Raw genomic sequence first — 11,116 nt, forward strand, 5'->3', positions numbered from 1 at the left:
CAAACTCCTTCATGATCACATTTAATGATGATTGATGATCACAAAGAGCTTAACAGATCTTTTAATCCCGGTTGCTTTGCGCACGTCCTGTCTTGTTGATATGATTATAAGCATTACTATGAAGACATGTTAATACGCAGATGCCAATCAATTTGGTGGGCGGGGAAACTCCTATGTCATGTTGCGGTCAGCCTCAAAATGGGAGGGGTTTGGATCCTATTTTTACGTCAGGAAATTAAAAAAAAAGAGACTTATTGTCTTTCAATCACTTCTTTATGGCTGTGGACACACTATAGCTGCACACAGTTCTGTCCAAATAGCCTACAAAAGATGATTTTCATCATAGCTGCCCTTTAAAGAAAATTTTGCTGAAATCATTGTGGTCATTATTGATTTGTAAAAATCTAAGTCAACAACTACCGGCCCTTTAAAAGTGAAAAAAAAAAAAAAAAAAAACACAGACAAAACAGCCCTCATAAAATTAACACTTTAGTAATTTGAAGGAATTACTATAGTATTTGAATCAATCTGTTGTGGTAATTCTATAGACAGCTAAAGTAATACAAACAAATTTACTACAACTATATGTATTATACTATAAAACACCACATTTTACTGTAGTAAAAACAAGTATACTATAGTATTTATTACAGTTTATGAGTACACCATAGTTAATAGTACTTTGCAGTCATTATCAAAGAGTTGTAAACAGTAGAGCTGCACGATTTTGGAAAAAAAACGTACATTGCGATATTTAATTTGAAATAACTCCAAAATTGTCATGTTTTCTAAACTTTTATACCTGGTCAACTATAATCCTGACTCCACATTCACACATTGTGATTCATTCATTCAGTTTTTTTTTCAGCTTAGTGCCTTTATTAATCTAAGGTTGCCACAGGGGAATGAACCGCCAACTTATCCAGCATATGTTTTACACAGCGGATGCCCTTCCAGCCGCAACCCATCACTGGGAAACATCCATTCACACTCATTCACACACATACACTACGGACAATTTAGTTTACTCAATTCACCTGTACCGCATGTCTTTGGACTTGGAACCAAACGAACACAGGGAGAACAAACAAACTTCACACAGAAATGCCATCTGACCGAGCCGAGGCTCGAGCCAGCAACCTTCGTGCTGTGAGGTGACAGCACTACCTACTGCACCACCCCACATTGTAATATGGATGCTAAAATGATATATCGTGCAGCTCTAGTAAATACTAAAATCTATATAGAGTGTAATACACTGATTTAAACACTATAAGAAATGCTGGGTTGTTTAAACCCAAATTGGGTAAAATAAGGACTAACTCAAACATTGGGGTAAATTTGGCCCGATAAATTAATTTTTTTATTAAAAATTACCCAGCCGGTGGCTTAGTCTGTATTACACAAAGAATTGGGTTGAAATAACTCAGCATTTTTAGGATTGAAGGGATAGTTCATGCAAAAAATGAGAATCTACTCACAATTTACTCTCTCTCAAGTGACTCCAACCCTTTATGAGCATACTTTAATACTTTGAAGAACCTGAAAACCTGTAACCATTGACTTTCATAAATGAATACTATGGGAGTCAATGGTTACAGGTTTCCAACTTTTTTCAAAATATATTTTTGTGTGTAAACACCAAAAAACAAAAACAAAAAAAAAACTGTCCAAGGCATTCGAAAAATGTAGATAAAATATTATAAAGCCTTTATTGACATGGCTATTGCTTAAAACCTATGCCAACTGCCTTAATCAGATTACCCTTTAAGGAAGAGCCATGTCAATAAAGGCTTTTTAATAGTTTTCCACATTTTTCAATTGCCTTGGACTGATTTTTGCTGTTCATTCTGATAAATCCCTTACCCAAAGAGCACCGACACGTTATGTAAGCTACCCCTGAGCACTTTTTGTTTGATTTTGGATCTTTTTGTATGTGTTCAACAGATGAAAAAAACAAGTAAAGGGTAAGTAAATGATGAAATAATGTCTAGTTTTGGGTGAATTATCCCTTTTGAAATATTATTTACAATAAATGAATCTAGTATTATACATTATTATTACAGTTTTTATTCATTTGTTTGGCTCATTTCTTAAAACACGAATAACATTCTCAAAACAACACGGACAAACCTCCAAACCACTCGATGATTGTTCACAACAGAATTGATTTTCCTATTCATTTCATCAAATAGCAAATGTCTAAGTACATCTTTGTAAATTATTGAGTATAAGAAACCTATAGCATAATTTCCTAGTGAAGAGATCTGGTTGATCTAAGCTGAGTGGAATGGTTGTTCACTCAAAAACGTGTCAGCGGTATTTTATTGTATAGGTCATCACATTCACAATAGTCTGTCCAACAGTCAAATATAGTCAAGAACATACAGTAACACCAGGAATACCATACATGAATCTATGTCTATCTTTATTTACAGCACTGTAGGTGTTTTTTGTTTGTGTGTTTATATTACAGTATATTATTCTGTATACAGTACAAAAGCCGAAAGGGAAGAAAAGTTTTTAATTTGGGTCAATGTCTGCCAATTTTACATAAATCTATTGTCCATCGCTGGTCTGCAGGTCTGACCAAATTTCATTGCAAAGCCTCTAGTTTCTTCCCGATGTTTTACCAATTTGCGGTCTAAGACCACAGTCTGAGTACTAACAACCCTGCTCACCACCCTTTCACTCCAGCCGGCCAGCTTGGTAGGGTGTTAAGCTGCACTGATTGCTTTTATCAGTCGTCGGTTTCTTCAGGGCCCCATCTAAGCCCATCAGCAGAAACCCTGTTATCAAGGTTCCGAATAGGTAGATATCTTCAATATCCTCTAGGGGAGGGGTGGACAGCACTGTTCCTGCAGAGCCACCTTCCTGCAGATTTCAGTTGCAACCCATATCAAACACACCTGCCTGTAATTATCACGTGGTGTTCAGGTCCTAATTAATTGGTTGCGGTGTGTTTGAAATGGGTAGCAACTGAAATCTGCAGGAAGGCGGCTCTCCAGGAACAGGGTTGTCCACCCCTGCTTTAGGGACAGAGCGGACAGGCACACAACACACCACTTCTCACACCCGTCCATCATGTATTCATATGCAAAAATCCACGCAGGACAGTTGGGTTCCCCTGAACCCAGACTTCTTGTCGAGAAGATGGTGTCAATTGCATTCAGAGACCAGTTGATCAAATCCATAATTCCTTATTTGTTTGGAGAGCAGGGCAAGGAGAGTCTCAGAGATAGAATAAGATGAGACAAGAGGCAGCCAGGAGAGATATGGGAGGCAGAGGAAAAAGTGTGACCGCCATCGTTTTGGGAGATATGAGCTTTTGCCAGTGAGCTATATCGTTGTGCTGAACTGTAAGAAATGAGCAGGCCCACACAGAATCTGCGCGCACAGAAATCTGCTGATATTTAGCCCATCATTGAGTCTATTTATTAACTTGTGTAAATGTATGCAAATTTATATTTATTCAGTTTTTAAGTTAATTTCAGTAAAAATGGTGACTACTATGAATGTGTTCAAATGATTTATTTACAATTCAATTTATAAAGTAATATTTTCTGTCTTTTAATAGAGACATTATATGAGAGACTTGTTTTGTTTACCAAATATTTGACTCTAATTGGATTTGCATTGTAAACATTAAATAAAAGTTAAAAATGTATTATTTTTGATGTCATATATTAAGTTTTTAATTATGATACTCCCAAAATTACTCCACATAAATCCACAGATTTTCCACAAAATTCTCAGCAGAAATAGCAAAAAATGTCTGCAGGTTCTGTCCGGCCCTAATATGAGCCAAACCAACGGATGGAAACTGTAATAACCGATATTGAACATTATTTTTCCTGATAATATTGATGACTTAAAAAAGTGAAACGACAAGTGGAAGATTTTTAGATTCAGCTGTAATTTACAGGTAATTATGTTGTAATAATGTTCAGTTTCCTAAACTATGTGTTATATATATATATATATATATTTTACAGGAGCCAGTATTGCTGTATAATTTAGAGCTGTAACAGATCAAATGGCTTCAGTAGTTTGAGTTAGAATGAAAACAGCAGGCCGATGAGGATCAATTTCAGTGGAAAAAAAGTATTTCTTCTTCCCAGAGATCTGAGGCCCAGCCAGGCCTAAAATTCCTTCTGCAAAACACAGCCATGACAGAGGCAGCTGTGAATGTGAACTTAAAGGCCTCATTTTACACATGACTGTGCTTATAAATAAAAGCCCTCTCCTGTCAAACGCACACATAATTCAGGTAGATTTAGACTGTCCCATAAAACCACCAAGGGCCCACACTAAAGCCATGACTTTCGGGAAATCAGAAGATTTCTAAGAATGCGGTTTCTTGGAAAAGACTCGCACAACCCACGTCTCGTTTTTCCAAACACACTTGGCCCACAGGATGACACTGGGGGAAAAAACGGCATCTGGGGAAAAAGTGGGCCACGGATTGGTTGGGGCCAGTGGGAAGGGGGAACCTCCGCGACCTCTGCATGTTTTTGAATGCAGCTACTAGGCAAACAGCTCCACCTCCAACATGGTTTTGTTATCAATCACGTTTCTGGCTCTCCTTTTAAGTATAGTGTGGGGCGAGCAGAAATATCAGACACGGAGTGAGGTGGGTGGGATTTCACATGAGCAGCTTTATTTTACAGGCAAAGTTCAAGGTGTGAATTGTGGGTCAGTTACACATGAGATAAGTAACATTATCTGTTTACAGTTTTGGAGCTGATTTGATTATTATTATTATATTTATTTATTTACAGCTTTTAAAGTTGAAGCAGAATTGATCCTCCATAAGCTGCGCACTAAGGACCCTGAACCACAATGGCATGTGCACTTTTAGCTTAGCTTAGCATTAATTATTCATTCGGATTAGACCAGTAGCATCTTACTCAAAAGAGTTTGAGCATTTCAGTTAAAGTTTGACTCTGTTGAAACAAGATATTCTACAGATATTAATTTACTCACAATCAAGTAGTTGTAAACTTATAGGAGTTTCTACCTTATATGTTGAACACAAAACAAGATATTTTGAAGAATGTTGGAACAAAAAATACAATGGAAGTGAATGGCTGTTCACTGCTCATAACTGAAAAACTAGTCATTTCAGTTTTCAATCTATTTTTAGATTTTTTTTATTTAGATGTGATCACTGTTTTGTGCTATTATTTTCAACAGGCTAAACTGTTTATTTCATTTAATGTTCTATTATTTTTATCTTCATTCAATCATTCTTTTTCCTTCGGCTTAGTCCCTTTTTTCATCAGAGGTGGAATAAAATGCCAACTTATCCAGTATATGTTTTACACAGCAGATTCCCTTCTGACTGAAACCCAGTGCTGGGAAACACCCATACACTCCTATTCACACACTTACATACACACTATGGACAATTTAGCTTAATCAATTCACCTGTACCCCATGTCTTTGGACTGTGGGGGAAACCAGAACTCCCGGAGGAAACCCCCGGCATGGGGAGAACATACAAACTCCACACAGAAATGCCAAATGACCCATCCGAGGCTCGAACCAGTCACCTTCTTGCTGTGAGGTGACAGTGCTACACATTATTATTATTTTTCCCCCCACTAATGTTAAAGCAGAATCGGTCCTTCATAAGCTGTGCACTAGGGACCCTGAACCAGAATGACACATGCAATTTTAGCTTAGCTTAGCATAGATCACTAAATCGCATTAGACCAGTAGGATCTCGCTCAAAAAAACAACAACAGTTTGAGCATTTTCATAATTAAAGCTTGACTGTTGAGCAAAAAACAAGATATTCTGAACATATTAAATTATTCATACTCAAGTAGTTGTAAACTACTTGTAAAAAAAAAGGAAAAACAGGTCCTATATGAGGTCCTATATATATATTTCAATTAATATGGAAAACAAGTGTATGTTTTTACCAAAACTAATAATGGATTTTTTTTTAAATGCGTGCTTGTGTAAAACAATATAGTTTGCACAAAGAAATTATGGGGTTCCTCTCTCAACCACATCGGTTGTTTAGAGTTTCATTTTGGGCGTTTTACGTTATTACTAATGTGGTTCAAACGATGGATCTGCGACAGAGAAACTATGCGTTTTGAGAAACACTCATCACTACATCATTCTTTTCCCAAACGATGCATAGTACTATTATAGTTCAGCTGTGAGTTACGTCGTTGTTTGGGAAACGCACCCTAGACTGGAAGCCCAGCCAAAACCAAATACAGTTAAGAATTGTTAGCCCCCTTCATTTTTTTCTTCTTTTTTAAATATTTTCCAAATGATGTTTAACAGAGCAAGAAAATTCACAGTATGTCTGATAATATTTTTTTCCTTAGGAGAAAGTCTTATTTGTTTTATTTAGGCTAGAATAAAAGCAGTTTTTAATTTTGAAACACCATTTTAGTGACAAAATTATTAGCCTCTTTAAGCTATATTTTTTCTCGATAATCTACAGAAAAAAACATCATTATACAATAACTTGCCTAATTACTCTAACCTGCCTAGGTAACCTAATTACCCTAGTTAAGCCTTTAAATGTCACTTTAAGCTGTATAGAAGTGTCTTGAAATATATCAGGTAAAATATTATTTACTGTCATCATGGCAAAAGATAAAATAAATCATTAATTACAAATGAGTTATTAAAATTATTATGTTTAGAAATGTATTGAAAAAATCTGCTCTCCGTTAAACAGAAATTGGGGAAAAAAATAAACAAGCGGTCTAATAATTCAAGGGGACTAATAATTCTGACTTCAACTGTATGTCCAGTTTAAACCAGGCTGGTCAAGCTAGCTTTAGCTGGTCAATTCCAAGCCAGACCAGGTTGGAAATAGCTGAAACCAGTCTGGAAATAGCCAAAACCCCTCTAAAACCAAAACCAGTCAACCAGAGGCTGGTTTAAGCTGTTTTTTTTTTCAGCAGGGGCTCTAAATGATCTTGTGTTTTTTTCTTTTAGTATGAGATGCCCCCTCAAAAAAAAAAAAAAAAAAAAAAAAAACTAATTGTTTAGGGCCCCAAGAAGTGTTGATAAAATTGTAATTTACTCCTGTGGTGACTAAGCTGAATTTCCAGTCCTCAGTGTCACACAATCTTTCAAAAAGTATTATAATATTACAAAACGTTTCATATTATAATCACTTTTAAAAACAATTTAACAGCTTAAAGTTGAGAAGAACATTTATTTATATCTTTTTATTTATAACATAAGAGCGTTGTAATCAATTTAAGTTGTCCTTGCTAAATATTTATTTGATTTGATTTTTGTCTGGCAAAAAACACATCGCACTGATCCAAAAACAGTATGTTTCAGCAAATCTGTTGTTTTTGCCCTCTATAATTTATGCCCACCAAATGTTCCAGTGCTTTAGGATTAGTGTCTTAGTTTATTTGGCTTTAATTAATTTCTAAAAACACAAAGCGTACATCATAGTGTGTCCAGAACAGCATGTAACTGTTTTCTTTCAAATAATCTCCCAGAAAAAAAGAGGCCAGGATCTGACATCAATGATTAGCTGCAGATACTCTGGACACAATGTTACTGACAATGTTTATTTAGTGTGTTTGTCCTTTGGCAAAAAAGCATCCTCACATTTATATCTTGCTTCTTAAATTTCATCTGCTTAAAAGGGAAATTCTGGGGTAAAATAAATCAAAGTCAAATACAAGTTCCTTCCTCTTAGCCATAACTGGAGTTTAAAGAAAGGAAGTCGGCACCACATCAGCACTGGAGGGTGAGGAAGGAGATTAGAGCAATGAATGGTGGGTAAAAGCAGAACTCTGAACTTGCCCTTATGTTTTAATTTACTTTGGCCTCTTGCCATTTCTATATGTAGAAAGGGGACTGTTTACCTTTCTCTGTAGTCGTCAAAAACTACCAGAACTGGGTCTGTGTAGAAACCCGAACTGGTGCTTGTTTCTAAATATCAATAATATGATTACTAATTAATATATAAATATGTATCGACGTCGTATGTTTACAATATCATTATTATTAACGAAAAATAAAAACTTTGCTTTATTTGACCTGAGGTTCTGCCCTCTAGTGGTCGACTGAAACATGACACTTTTCTTTCCCCAGAGCCCACAGACAAAGGACTGTTTTTGTAGTCGGGAACTTACTTAACCAATAAGCGAGACAATCAATCCGGGGAATAAGAGGGCCCAACCAATGCTAAGAAGCCTATTAATCGCGAATCAATATTATAACTCTTTTATAAATTTTCTATTATATGTTGTAAAATCTGTCTATATTTAACGGTAATAATCCTTTTCAAAACATGAATAGTGGAGGTTCCTTCTGATCTACACATGCAAATATTCAAATCTAACCACAAATATGGCCCATTGTATATGGTTAGTTTGTAAACTTTTTTTTTTTATTGCTTAGGGCCCCCAAATAACTGTAGTCAAAATCATCTCAACTCCATTTTACATTTTCAAACCTTTGTTTTGTCTCTATACTTACCATAGTTATACTCCTCTTGGTCTCAAACAAAGGTCTCGTGATGGAATTTGTATTTTTAAAGTCTGTATCTGACCCTAGAAACATTACACTCGAAAGACTCTTTAGGTTGGCTATTTCTTTATATTTTGAAATGAAACAATATGGTATTTGAACCATTATTAATTCCTTACATTTATATTTGTTGGACACTCAAAGCGTTTTACACAATGGGTAGAATCAGTGTGCAGCATTCACCTAAATGACGCAACAGCAGCCATATTGTGCCAGAGGAATTTCCTAATTATGAAATGTGAATGGTTAGGAGGTCAGAAAGACCATGATGGCAAATTTGGCTAGAATGCCAGGGTTAAACTCCTACATCCTGGGATTTTTAACATCCACACCTCTGTTTAACGTCTCATCCGAAAGACAGCACTTACTGAGCAGTATAGAGTACTCTTCCCTATACTGGAGCGTTAGGACCCACACAAACCGCAGGCTGGCCTCACTAACACCACTTCTGGCAGCAACCTAGCTTTCCTATGTGGTCTCTTTTCCAGGTATTGTTTCCAGGTACTGACCAGGCCCAGCCCTGCTTAGCTTCAGTGGATGACCATGTGAGAGTTGCAGAGAGTTAGCTGCCAGCAATTAAACACTTTTAAGTCATCAATAACAGGCAATAATTGATATTTTATACAGAAGGTAGGTGGTTTATTTGAAGGTAAAAAAAACAGATCGAAATACACTGTGCTCAAAACAAACAAATATATGATGCAAATGACATACAAAATAAACTATCATCATTAAATAACACTTTTGAATATTTTTTTAGTATTATAGTTTTTTGCAGACATAGAAAAACAAAGAACAGACAGACAGACAGACCCATCATGTAGCCTAACAATAAACTCTCCACAATGTAAAATAAAGCATGGAACCAGGGAAAATAGTAAATAACAGAGCAATAATTTAGCAAACACACATAAATAGATAATACATGCATTCAAACAACACATAAACCATAATACTAATTTGTTGCATTATTCGTCTTTTTTCTGTATAACTACATTCACAAAAAAGGGACTTTTACTGCTTGTTAAAACTACTTATTTAAAATAAATTGAATTAACACAATTCTTTTGTTTTTTAAGGACAGCTTAATTGTTTTATCTCCACTCCACTTCATTTTGTAAAAAACATGAATGAATTGTGTGAAACCCAGCGTTTTTTACAGTGTACTGATGAAAATCAAGAAATTTTTTATAAAAACCTTTAACATTGCCAAAAAGTAGGTAATGCCAGTGACAAAATGAAATGTGATCTTTAAATAAATGCACAAAAGAGGTAAAAAAAAAAAAAGGTTTTCTTTATGACAACACATAAACAATAACCTAATGATTTTCTTATATTTTCATTCATTTACTTTTTGGCTTAGTCCCTTTATTAATCAGGGGTCGCCACAGCGGAATGAACCGCCAACTTATCCAGCATATGTTTTACACAGCGGATGCCCTTCTGCAACCCATCACTGGGAAACATCCATCCACACTCATTCACACACATACACTACGGATAATTAAGCCTAGCCATTTAACCTGTACCGTATGTCTTTGGACTTGTGGGAAAAACCAGAGGAAACCCACACGAACATGGGGAGAACATGCATGCTCCACACAGAAACGCCAACTGACCCAGCCAAGGCTCAAACCAGCGACCTTCTTGCTGTGAGGCGAACATGCTACCCAATGCACCACCGTCCAGCCTGCGTAAAACATATGCTGGATAAGTTGGCGGTTCATTGCGCAGTGGCGACCCCAGTTTAATAAAGGGACTAAGCTGAATTTTTTTTTTGAAAATATAAGAAAATCATTAGGTTATAGTCTGTGTTGTAATAAAAAAATATATAATTAATGTGGTCCAAGATCAAACGTGATTGATTTTTAAACATTTTCTATAACAAAAGAAGACATTTCTGTATAATAACTCAAATCTATACCCTTAAAACAACGTTTTTATAGTATCAAATTACTTAAGTATTTTATTCTCAGATTATCACTCTTTTTTTGCTCACCTCTTTTTTATGTATATCTGATGCCCATGGCCCGCGGACCAATGTTTGGCCCATTGTAACCTATGATTTTGACTACCATCCCATCTGAGAGGAGAGTAAGAATGATGTAGAGGGCTTAACCGAATGCCTTTAACACACTTCAGGGATCTGAACTCTCTTTTTTGTTTGTTTTATTGCTGTTTTATTGTTTCAATTAAATGTTGTAAATGAATCTAGTTTTTTTTAAAACTGTAAATACAGTCACTCAACAGATGGAGGACAGATGACATCGTCGAGCAAATCAAAGCAAAAACTACAATAATTTTGTTATAAACTAGTTTTGTTTTAACTGTAAAAAGTTAATTACAAAATGTAAAAACACTGTATTAGTTAACATAAAATACTTTATTAGTTAATATAAAGCATTGTTTTAGTAATTTAGGCCCACATAGTATCTGTGCGCGCAGATTTCCGCAAATTTTTAGTCCATCATAGATTCTGTTTTTATACTTGTGTGTAAATTTAGATTTATTCAGTTTTAAATCATTACAGTATAATTATTGACTAATATGAAAATGTTAATATAATTTACTCACAATTACAGTT

The sequence above is a fragment of the Danio rerio genome, chromosome 3 (assembly GCF_049306965.1).
Source record: "Danio rerio strain Tuebingen ecotype United States chromosome 3, GRCz12tu, whole genome shotgun sequence".
Classification (NCBI taxonomy): Eukaryota; Metazoa; Chordata; class Actinopteri; order Cypriniformes; family Danionidae; genus Danio; species Danio rerio.